The sequence below is a fragment of the Mauremys mutica genome, chromosome 2 (assembly GCF_020497125.1).
Source record: "Mauremys mutica isolate MM-2020 ecotype Southern chromosome 2, ASM2049712v1, whole genome shotgun sequence".
Taxonomy (NCBI): domain Eukaryota; kingdom Metazoa; phylum Chordata; order Testudines; family Geoemydidae; genus Mauremys; species Mauremys mutica.
Window position 1 is genome coordinate 206,600,672 of NC_059073.1, and position 12,226 is coordinate 206,612,897.

Below are 12,226 nucleotides of genomic sequence, written 5' to 3' on the forward strand. Positions count from 1 at the left end.
ATCATGGCCAATTTGCATGCAAGTTAAGCAATCTTAATAAAAACGTACACAGTTTGAGTGCATGGTTTTGTGGATGTGTGGTGGAGTTATTTTTATAAAAAAAAATCTGATTTCCCCACCCCGCTTACCTTACTGAAAAGAACTAATAAGTGGCCTTGGGGAATGTAGCTGTCTGCAATCTTCCCAGGTCAGCTAGTTTTCAAAGTGAAAAACCACAGCAGGTACATAGTTGGGGTAGTGGTTTCAAAATGTAGGCCAGGATTGGTCGGTTATTTATGGTTTTCCATGACAAGAGTTGACAGAGCTGCTGTGGTTGAGTCTCTGTGGTAAAAGACTGTTTCCTATACCAATGTGTGCTATGAAAATCCTCACAGACTGAAACATTTGATGGCTTATAAAATAAAAGTAAAAGATACATGAGGCCAGGTCCTGGTTCCATGATGATCAGTGGCAAAACCTGCACCGATTTCTGGTATACTAGGATTTTACCCTTGATGTTTGTTTGAAAACTGAAAATAAAGTAACAGGGCAAATAGAGTTTAAGGTGGTAATTATTTTTTGTCAGTTTAATATCCCTACAAATATAATTTAGAGGTTTTTTAAAAATATTTTGGGGAATCTTGGAATTGGTTCTAAAAACAAGCCAAAGTTGACCAAAACCACCCCACATCAAGAGTAATTGTTGACTATGGTCATTGTCCATTTCAACCTTTCCAATCATAACTAGAAGGCATGATTATTGACTAATTGTAAATTTCTTTTTTGTTTTGGCATGCTGATGTCCAAGTTCAATATCCAGTGCTATGAATATCTTCTTATATATTATGGGATATATTCAATAATTTTTAGTTGTTATCCTGCTGTGCTTCTGTTATGGGTTCTGAATTATGTTTGTAGCTATTGGGGACTGAGATTATGTTCCAAAACTTGTTTACTGATCACGTTCCTGTGAGTAGACTAGTAGTTTGTGATACAGTGCATATCCTTTCCTCAGCGGTGTAAAGCTTCAAGAGTTTATATTAGGATGTTGAAACTTACTGTTTCTTATGCAACTAATAGAATAAAACGGTTTGCCTACATTCTTAATTTTAATAGAGAATGATACTCATTTGCCTTAAAACATAGTAGGTTTTAGAAGTGTTCTTGCAACTGAGTGAAATATGTTTCCAGTTAAGGCAATCTGGGTTCATCTGCGTTTCAGAGACCCTGTTAACACTTTATAAACCATTAATGCAAAACCTTAGAACAGGGGTAGTTAATAGGTGGACCGTGGGCCAAATTCAGATCACCAGATGCTTTTGACTCGGACCCCGAGGTCGTCATCTTGTTTTTTATATTTCTCTGAAATCTGAACCTTGACTATACCTTGACCAAGAAATTATAGACTTTGTCAAAAAATAGTTGACTATCCCTGTCTTAGAACTTGTGTATATGCTCTGTTGTCAGTTCTGCTTTTCACTGTGGATATTATGGTTTATTAAAGTTTTTCTGTAAACCAAAGCAGGCTTTCTTGCCCCTTTCAATTAGCTATAACTAAGCAATACAGTATATACTAAAGGTATTACTGTACCCTTAGCTCTGTCAACCCTTATTCACTGTTAAGCATACCTAGGAAGAGTTGCAGTGGTGAGTCTGTGTATTAAGAAATTAGGGACAATTTTTCAAGAGTGGCCTCCAGATTTGAGCATGGGAAAATGTGAATGCAATTTTTTTGGAGTGCAAATCAGCACTGACTTCAGTGGAGCTGTGCTGATTTAAACCAGCTGAGGATCTGGCTATAGGCTGATATGCTGTACTGAACACTGTGATCTAGTTGCCTCTGAGAAATAAACAGTATCTTCATCATAAAAAAAGTAAGGTGACCCAATTTAGTTTCTGTTGTGATGATGCTCAAGGTGGAAAAAACCCACCTTGACTGAAAGCCCATGGTAAGTAAGTAAATTTGTGCAAATGTCACTAATGATATAATCTGAAGAAAACAAGATTAGATGAAAAGCATAAGAGCTGCACATATAATGGTTTTTCAGATGGAAAAAATCCTGCTTGATTGCTTTAGCGCACTTGAGTTGGTGAGATTGGTAGTTAGAGCTTTTTTTTTTTTAAACTTGCAAACGGAGTATTCTTTGTATCTAGATATCAGCGAGACAAAATGAATATAGAACTCCCCCACAATATCGCTTTGAGGGTAAAATCTTACTTTGTTTTATTTGGGTAGTTGGGTAGTTCTATATACAATTGTTTTTGTGAATATGATAGTCTCTTTGCATAAGGCAGTTAGTCCAACCAAAGCACTTAGTGACTGGGAACAGGGTAAGAATTTGGGGTGAAATCTTCAGCTGCTGTAAATCTGCACACTTGACATCAGCTGAGGTTCTAGCCCAGCTAGAGATTGAAAGAGAAAATGTACAGAAAGATTTTTACTACAAAAATTTAATCCCATGATATTCTGGGAGAACTAAAAATTACTAGTATTTGGCACTATTTTGGTTTCTAGACTGCTGCTTCTAGAGTTTAGATGCACATACAAACAATTTTGTAGAAAAACATTCAAATTAAGATCCTGACGTGGTTAAAACTCACTGAAGTCAAGTCCTGTACTACCCCCATAAATTATTTTTGTCTGCTAAAGCTAATAGGTAAACTGTGTGTGTCTATATGTATATGCAATAAATATGCAATAACACATGACAAGTTACCAGGCAACTGCATGCTCCAGATGCAGTGGGAGACACAAAGCAGCTGGTCACTTGTTGTCGATCGGTGGAAAAGTACAGATCCTTCTGTAGTGTTGTTTCTTCTGTCAGTTGGTATTTCTGTCATGCCCCTATTAAGTGATTTTTACCATGTTTTTCTAAACATTTTATTTCAGAAATGTTTTTTTGTTTAATATTTAATTTTAGTATCTTAAGTGGTGACAAATTTCAGGATTCTCACACTTAATTTTGTAGATTCTGTTGGGAAATAAATAGCTTGTAGTGTAACAGGTTTTGGTTTTTTAACAGTCTGGTACTGAATGATCTAGCCAGTTTTTGCTGCTCATGCATTAATTTCAAAGGCAGTGGGCAGCAGAATGAATGCATGGCAGCTTAAATGGCTTCATAGTGAGAAAAGGTAGTTCAATTTGCTTCTGCTCTGACTGCAGCTACAGAGTTTGAATTCTGATCAATTGCAGGTAACACGTGCAAAGAAAAATTTAATATAAGTAGGAAAATGTTAAGAAAAAATGTTTTCTTTTGTATAGGTGTTCATGGAGGTGGAATAAGGTATCTTTTATCATTGAATCCCTCTCTTTTTTGATACACTGAATAATCTGTCTGGTTTGGAGACTCTTCCTTTAATCAGCCTATTTATGCGCACACCGAACTATAATACTTATGTGAATAGAGTAGTAGAGAAAGAAGTGTATGTGGCACTTTAAAGACATAAACAGGCAAGGTGTCTACCCTACAAGCTTACGCTGACAAATGATGAATGAAGGTATGGAAACATCAGTGAAGAGATGAATAATAATATATACTCTTGTATAGCACTGTTGATCAGCAGATTTCAAAATGCTTTATAAAGAGGTCAGTAGGAAGGTTTCACATCAAAAATGGCTTTGAGAGATTTGAAGGAGTATGCAATTTTAGGTTGTGGTGGTGAGGAATGTTTGTATAAAGGTGGGTATTTTATGAATATGTTTTACACATGAAAGCAAAAATGCTGAATGCCAAAGCCCTGAATCTGACACATGGGGGCAGGTTTCCAATGGAGCTGAGCATGCACAGGCTGGGACATCTTCATAGGATCTTATCTGCTGTTTGTGCACCTAAATAAGTAACTGCATTTCCATGTTGGGTGCTAAGTGCTTTTGATAATCTGGCCCTAGTTTAGGTGCCTTAAAACATCCTTTTTCTTCAGAAAATCTGACCTCAATTGTGGGTGCTAAGCAAATGAAAATCTGTCCTTAAATCTTTTTACAGGTGTTCCATTTTTTAAATCTTGTCTTTTTTCTACTGTAGGTATTTTCTGTTAAACTGATATGTGTCAATAGAAACTGCAACTAATGTAAATGTTTAAACCTGTCAGAGATGAAAAGTGCAGATAGGGAAACCTCTTCAGAGAGGAGAAAGATCCACCCTAACCTTTGTCCAAAATTTGAACCAAACCTCCTTTGAGGTTGGACATTTTTTAAATGAGAATTCCTCATTTGAAAAATGAGGAAGCAGCAGACAGGCCAAATTACAAGAATTGTTGGTAATTGGAGGTTCTAAACTGTGTTTTGCCAACTCACTAGGCTCAGATTGTTGAGATGAGCATCCATAATTTTATAGGCTTATCCAGTCAGACTTTCTAGGGTATCATTCATCCAGCTTGAAATTTAACATTAAAGGTTGAGTTTTGTAACGCGCCCATGAAAATAACGTGAAAATGTATTCACATCGATTGTAAGTGTATGCATATATACACCGCTACCTCGCTATAATGCCACCCGATATAACATGAATTTGGATCTAACTCGGTAAAGCAGCGCTCCGGGGGGTGGGGTTACGCATGCCGGTGGATCAAAGCAATTTCAATATAACATGGTTTCACCTATAACATGGTAAGATTTTTTGCCTTCCAAGGACAGTGTTATATCGAGGTAGAGGTGTAGTTCACATAGGATATATCTATACTGTATACTCTTTACAGCAGTGTGAAAAAACGTACGCTGCAAGCCCCCTTAGGATTAGTATAAATAGCTGTATAGATGAGTAAAGATGCACCTGAATCCTTAGAGTACATACCCTACATGGCACTTTAAATGCCCAAGCAATGCCTTGTAGCAGTGTAATCTCCTGCTGCCTCCTTGTTGCTGGAGCTTTTCTCTACCACAGGTTGCTGCTGGAGCCTTTCTGCACTGCAGTGAGACTCCAGCTGCAGGGAAAGCCCCCCCTTCTAGAGCATTTCACTTATGTGTGTAGCTACACAGTGTGGTATGGATGCAGTCAACTTTTAACTGTTACTTGTAGTTACGCATAGCCTATATGCTGCCACCAGTGGTGTGCAGTGTAGACATACCTACATACCCTCCATAAAAGAATCTGTTAAAATAACATTGTTTCAAAATGAAGTATTCAGTAGACTGGAAATGCCTAACTTAAGGTTGCTCCTAAATCCTTAACTTTCAAACCCTACTATGGGTGTGCAAGATTCTGTCTATAATTATTGCTGCAGAGTCATTGCCTTATTCAGTATGTAGGTTGTGTCTGGGACTGGAGATACTGGCTAGTGTCATTCAGTTGCAAGTAGCTGGGAGCAGCTTACAAGCGAGAGGCTGTGTGTGAACAGCCCAGGAATGGGAGTTCTCACAGCAGAGCAAGGTAAGGCTGGCTCCCAGAGTCAAGGATTGGAGTGACCTAGCAGATCACCGTGTCCAGATAACACCAGAGGGGAACGTCACAGATGTCTAAGATACTGTCAATAGCAAAAACAAACAAAAAACCAGAAAGATCAAATGATATAGACTGAAGTATCTGATGATTTGACTCATTTATTGAGCTTCAGCAAGTAGGTTAGCTTTAATTCAAAAGTTTTGCTACGGGTCATTTGTGATGAAAGAGAATATTATAGCTTCACTTAAAAGTGTTTTGAACATTGATATTTTCCATGGAGTATCTGCTGCGCTGAACATGAAGTTTGTATACAGTATGTCCATTATCATTCCCACCAAAATAATTTGTTAATTTTGATTTAAGTTTGCCAGACTGTATATCCTGCCAATATAAGAAATTAAGGGGGAGATTTTTAAAGGCGCAAATGGGAGTTGGGCACATAACACCCATTTCTGACTTTAAAAACCTCCCTGTAAGCCATTTAACACCTCATCTATGCTCCACTCATGAAGACACATCAAGGGGATTATGAACCTGATCATGTGTTTTTATATGTCAACAGGGAGGGAACTGGAATCCAGGAAGACTGACTGTTTGATCTCATAGATCTTTCCCACCTTTACTGATCCTACTGCACAAGTTTTCTCTCCTTGTTTAGGATTACTTGATATCTGAGGGGGTTTGATGGGTTCCCCCAGGGTGCCACCTGGAACTGGGGTACCACTGAGCCCCCCAACCCACCAGCCTGGGCTCCCTTTACACTGTACTCCTGTGACCAGCCTGCCATGCCCTCTCCGAGGCTTCAGCCTGCACATTCACCAGCGCACATACTGATAGGGACACACCCAGCTGCAGTACATGCAGGCAGGCTTTTTAGCTGAAGCCTCCCCATGCAGGGGCTGGTTAAGGCACTTCACAGCTACTCTAGTACGCCCCCCTCCTCTGGAGTATAAACTGTACAGTGTAAGCTCATGAAATTTGCCCCCCTCCCTCAATATGGAGAGGAAATATACAATAGCTTTCTGCCCCAAGTTATAATTTCCATTCACACTAGTTTTAGATAAAGCAAAAACAAGTTTATTAACTACAAAAGATAGATTTGAAATGATTATAAGGGATAGCAAACAGATCAAAGCAGACTACCTAGTAAATAAACAAAGCATGCAAACTAAGCTTAATATACTAAAGAGATTGGATATGAATAGCAAATTCTCACCCTAATGATGATACCAGAAGACTGTGGATTCCTAAGGGACCAGCTGCACCAATTTACAGCTTAAAATCCCCAGGTGTTTCATTCACAGGCTAAAAATCCCTTTAGCCTGGGTCAAGCACTTCCCCCAGTTCAGTCTCTCTGTTCCTCAGGTGTTTCCAGGAGTCTCTTTGGGTGGGGAGTCAGTGAAGAACCATGAAGATGTCACTCCCCTGGTGTATATAGCTTTTGCATATGGCGGGAACCCTTTGTTTCAAAGCTTGGTTCCCATGCCAGTCAGTGGAAAAACCCTGATAGCCCAGGATGGAGTCCAGTACCTGGTGACCTGACCACATGACCCTGTAGTGCAGGGGTCCCCAACCCCCGGTCCGCGGCCCGGTACCGGTCCGCGGCCTCTTAGAAACCGGGCCGCGAACCGACCCAGTGGAGCTTCCGCAGGCATGCCTGCGGGAGGTCCAGCTGAGCCACGGGATGAGCGCTCCCTCCGCAGTCGTGCCTGCGGGATGTCCGCTGCTCCCGGGGCTCAGCTGGAGCTTCCGCAGGCACGCCTGCGGAGGGAGCGCTCGTCCCGCGGCTCAGCTGGATCTCCCGCAGGCACGCCTGCGGAGGGTCCGGCAAACGAAACCGGTCCCTGGACCCAAAAAGGTTGGGGACCCCTGCTGTAGTGTCATAGCAGCCATGAGGCTGTTTGTACCCACCACCCCCATGGGAGAGAAACAACTTCTAAGGCCTATTGTTTTCTCTAATGGCTCATTAACCTGAATGTGCCCTTCTCAGCCAACCATCTGAGCTGATGGATTTCCACTCCATATGGCTAAATGCAGTGCCATGCATGGTGTCAAGTATCAGAGGGGTAGCCGTGTTAGTCTGGATCTGGAAAAAGCAACAAAGAGTCCTGTGGCACCTTATAGACTAACAGACGTATTGGAGCATAAGCTTTTGCATGCATCTGACAAAGTGGGTATTCACCCACGAAAGCTTATGCTCCAATACGTCTGTTAGTCTATAAGGTGCCACAGGACTCTTTGTTGCTTTTTACAGATCCAGCCTAACACAGCTACCCCTTTGATACATTTGAACTGAGTGCATTCTGCTTAGTGGGCGTTCTGCAGGTGTAAACTCATTTGTAATACAGTTATATAGTCGATATTTGTAACTTCAGATAAATAAATGATACATGCATACAAATAGGATAATCATATTTAGTAAATCAGTCTTTCCAATGATATCTTACATGACCTATCTTGCATAAAATACAACACAAATATGCCATAATCATATAATATATGAAGAATATGGGGTGCAGTGTCACAGGGGGCATATTGTAATTTGGAGACCTGCAAGCTGCTTGTGCCTACCCACAGACAGGTAGCACAGAGGCTGTTAATCATTTCCTTGTGTGACAATTAGGCATTGACAAGGTTGCATGTGGCTAATCTCTAAATCTGATCTGTGTTAGGTAGAAATCTTCCTACTGGAAAAAGAAATAGCATTTGTCCATTGGGGTGGAAGCAAGTTGATGAATCATACCACTCAGGGCTTTGCAATATTAATCAGAGCACAGTGACACTCTCATAGAATTTGGTTGTTAGGTTGAGCTAAGATTGTTTGTCCATGACACATCCAGCCAACCTCTCTACACAAGTGAGCTTCTCAAGAAATGTGAAAATACAAAGCTATAAATAATGAGAATAAGAAAAAATAGAAAACATGATGCTTAATTTCATACTTTTAATTACACCCCTAAAAATTAGAATGACCACTTCATATACAAAATGCGGAGTGTGTGTATCATTTATCAATAATTAGTATATTAATAGAGTGGGAGTCTGTACTTATGAACCCAATTTTTTTTTGCATAAACAACCTAGAATTTTTTTCTGCATTGTTAGTAATCAGAAAAAAATATGAAAACACCAGATAAAAAATACTTTAAATATTTCTTTTTAATTGCAGTATAAGCTATGGTCATTTTCAGAAAATCTTCTGAAAGGATAAATCATGCTGGGGCATAAACAAGTCTGGAGAAAAGCTCATTTTCTGAATACTTTGTAGTGAGGTTAAAACATTTGTCTGCAGACTGGTTTCATGAGGTTTAAGCAGAAAACATGTCCATTCATCTTTTTGTTGTTTCATACATCAGTAGTCTGAAACTATATAAATTTTAATTCTCTACATAATAGAAAACTGGTCTACTTTGCAAGAAAAGGATGCTCTGAAAAGAAAAAGCTCTTATGTTTACTATATAAATAAATGGTTATTAGTATTAGATATTTTTATTATTGAAGTCAGTTCCATCAGGAATGAATTTGTTCCACTAGTGGTTTTTCAAGCATACTATTGTTTTTTCTCAAAATTAAAAGAAACCCTAAGAACAGTTGTAGGCAACTGGATAAGCTGACCCAAACACAAATGCATCTAAAACATTTCATATACCAAGGCTGCTCTAATCAGTTACTTGTTCTATTATAGGATCTCTAGCTTCTCCCACAGTAAAGTACATACACTCTATTTCTAGTGTAAGAAGGGACTCTTATTTCCAGTGAAGGAGCCCCTTAAAATGGCTAGAATGGAGGAGAAGCTGGGTTTTGAAGTGGAGACACAACAAAGGCCCTGTGTTCTAATTCGTGAAGTAAAGGGCTATCTTGCTGGTGCTACCACAATGCATCTGTTCATTTCATCCAGAATCTGAAGCCTTTCTATCAGTAATTATTACGGAAGCAGGAGCTATGAAGGACCCTCAAAATTTAAGAGTACATTTCAACTACCTCTTGACAAAGGCCACTCTGCTGATCTGATGCTTCTTTTCTGAGTTTCAACCACCAAGTCAATATTAACTCTGGTCTCTCATTTATTGAGCTTTATTTTCACATCTGTTCCTCTTTTGTCACTGATCTCAGTTTGGTTTTCTCATATCTGTAGTGATAGGATAGGGAAATAAATCAGCAGAGGCTGGGTCCTGCATGGAGTTGACCGCTCTGGCCCCAATCTAGCAAAGCACTTCAATCCATGCTAAAATTTTAAGATCATGAGTATTCCCATTTAATTCAAGATAAGCACATACTTAAGTGTTTTGCTGGACTGGGGCCAGAGTGCTCAGCATCTTGGAGCATCAAGCCTTAATTGCAGTTAACTTTTATCATACATTTTACAAATTTAAGGTTGAGAAATCTTAAGTATATGAAAGAATTAAAACATTGAGTGGAAATTAATAGTTAATTACATTATAAATCTTACACTGCCCCCATGATAACACATGTTTAGGAAGTGTAAGTGAATGTATATTTTGTTACAACACAACAACCCAGGGACATCCAATTTGGGGTTATAACTTCCATTGAAATCATGGAAGCAGGACTGGGCCCCAAACTATCCATCATAAAAATCTTTAACTTTGCTTAATTATTGTATTCTTCAAATATGAGTAAATGAGTTTTCAAGGAGACTTAATTAAATGTTTGGGATAGTGACAAGCCATTTTTTAATTTGTGTGAGACTTAAAAAAACCAAAGTCAAAACTCCAATTTAGGATATTTTGTTAAAATAGGGTGACCAGATGTCCCATTTTTAAAGGGACAGTCCTGTTTTTTGGGACTTTTTAAAATATTTTTTATATTTTATATTTTTTTACCCATTACCCCCCACCCCCTGTCCTGTTTTTTCACAGTTGCTATCTGGTCACCCTATAGTTAAGATGACTTATTACTAAAAACAAACAAACAAAAAAACCACAAAGGAAAGAAAAACCCACCACCTGACATTTTCTCCAAACTTTGCAGAAATATTCTCCTCTACCTTGAGAACATAAGCTAGTTCTAACACTAAAGTTACAATTTACAACAGTGAGCACCACCCGAAAAGAAGAATTGCACATAATTTAACTTTACAGAAATCAGTAGTCCTATTATATAAAACAGCAAGGACAAGTAAGGAAATTATTAATGGATGAGAGTACTAAAAAAAAAATTCTTACAATAGGTAGATTTCTTGGGTTATGTCACAGGGTGACTGGCCTCTTTAAGGGGAAATGGGACCAATCCCATCTCTGCCACAATTAGCTGCTTCCCAGGCTAAGGTGGCAGGACTAAATGGAGTCAGATGACAGCCTAATAAAACACCTGCAGCTCATAAAATGGTAGATAACTCAATGTGGGAGAGGAACTAAAGGGAGCAAATTAGACTCCTATAGAAGGCCCTGGGAGAAGTTGGGACTCCTGGAGGCAGTGCTTTATCCCAGAACAGAGAGACTTAAACGTGGCCTGGAAAGGGATAGGAACTGAGCCCCCAGAGGGTGGGCTGAAGAGGAACTGAAGCAGAATGGAAAATACTTTTGTTTGGACTTTTGTTACCCTGGAATTGTTTAACATTTAGTGGAGGGCTAAGCCACATCAGAAACTCCAACTCCATGGGGAAGGCTGAAGGGACCCTCCTTCGAGGAAGAAATGGAGGGAGGGTGCTTCTGCAGTGGCATGCTTAGCCTGCAGGGGTGCTATGAGACAGCTATGCCTATGACAGCCTGGTAGAAATGTTATGCCAATCTTAAAGATAAGTTACTACTGTAATTCCTCTCACAAATAGACTCTGTTGTACCATGGAGGAAAGTGCTCTCCTTTCACCTCTAGAAGAGGCCTGTACTGCTAATGGGAGGAATCTTATATACTATAAACATTATTGTCCAATATCTCTACCCTATATTGGCTTTAAGATCCTTGCTAATTTTTTTAACTAATAGATTAGATACAAGGCTTCTGAAAATTGACCAGAAGGATGCAAAGGATGTTATTTTACAACTGATGGCATTTCTCAATTTTAGTAGAGTATTTTATAGCCCATGTTGAACATTTAGCTGAAGCTAAAGTTGTGATCCTGCATTAAGCTCTGCACAGGCGGACTTCTACACTCACTTGAGATAAAGTAGACTAGATCTAATCCTTGTATCTCCCTTAGATTCTATGACCTAAATTCCATATATGAGTCAAATTTCAGAGTTAGTTCCCAGGAAAGAACTCAGGCCTGGTCTACACTAGTCGGTTATTTCGGAATTAGCCAAGTTAATTAGAACAAAAAATGATTCCGTCCACACGACAAAACCGGTTTTTTCGATTTAAAGGGCTCTTTAATCCGATTTCTGTATTCCACCTTGGCAAGTGGAGTAGCACTTAATAGAGATCGCAATCCCGGGTTAAAGGTATTGTGGACGCAATTTGACGTTATTGGCCTCCGGGAGCTATCCCAGAATGCTCCCTTGTGACAGCTCTGGACAACACTCTCAACTCCGATGCACTAGCCAGGTGGGCAGAAAAAGCCCTGGGAACTTTTGAATTTCATTTCCTGTTTGGTTACCATCAGCACAGGTGACCATCAGCACAGTCCACCATCACAGGCGACCATGCAGAGTCCACCATCACAAGAGATCACGCAGTCCCGGATTCGCAGATGAGCTCCAGCATGGTCTGAACAGGAGGTACTGGATCTCATCACATGTTGGAGAGACTAATCTGTTATGGCAGAACTACGTTCCAAAAATAGGAACGCAAATACGTACGCTAAAGTCTCCAGGCCCCTGACGGAAAGAGGCTACTCTAGGGACACAGAGCAGTGTCGTACGAAAATCAAGGAGCCCAGGCAAGCATACCAAAAAAGCCAGGGAGGCAAA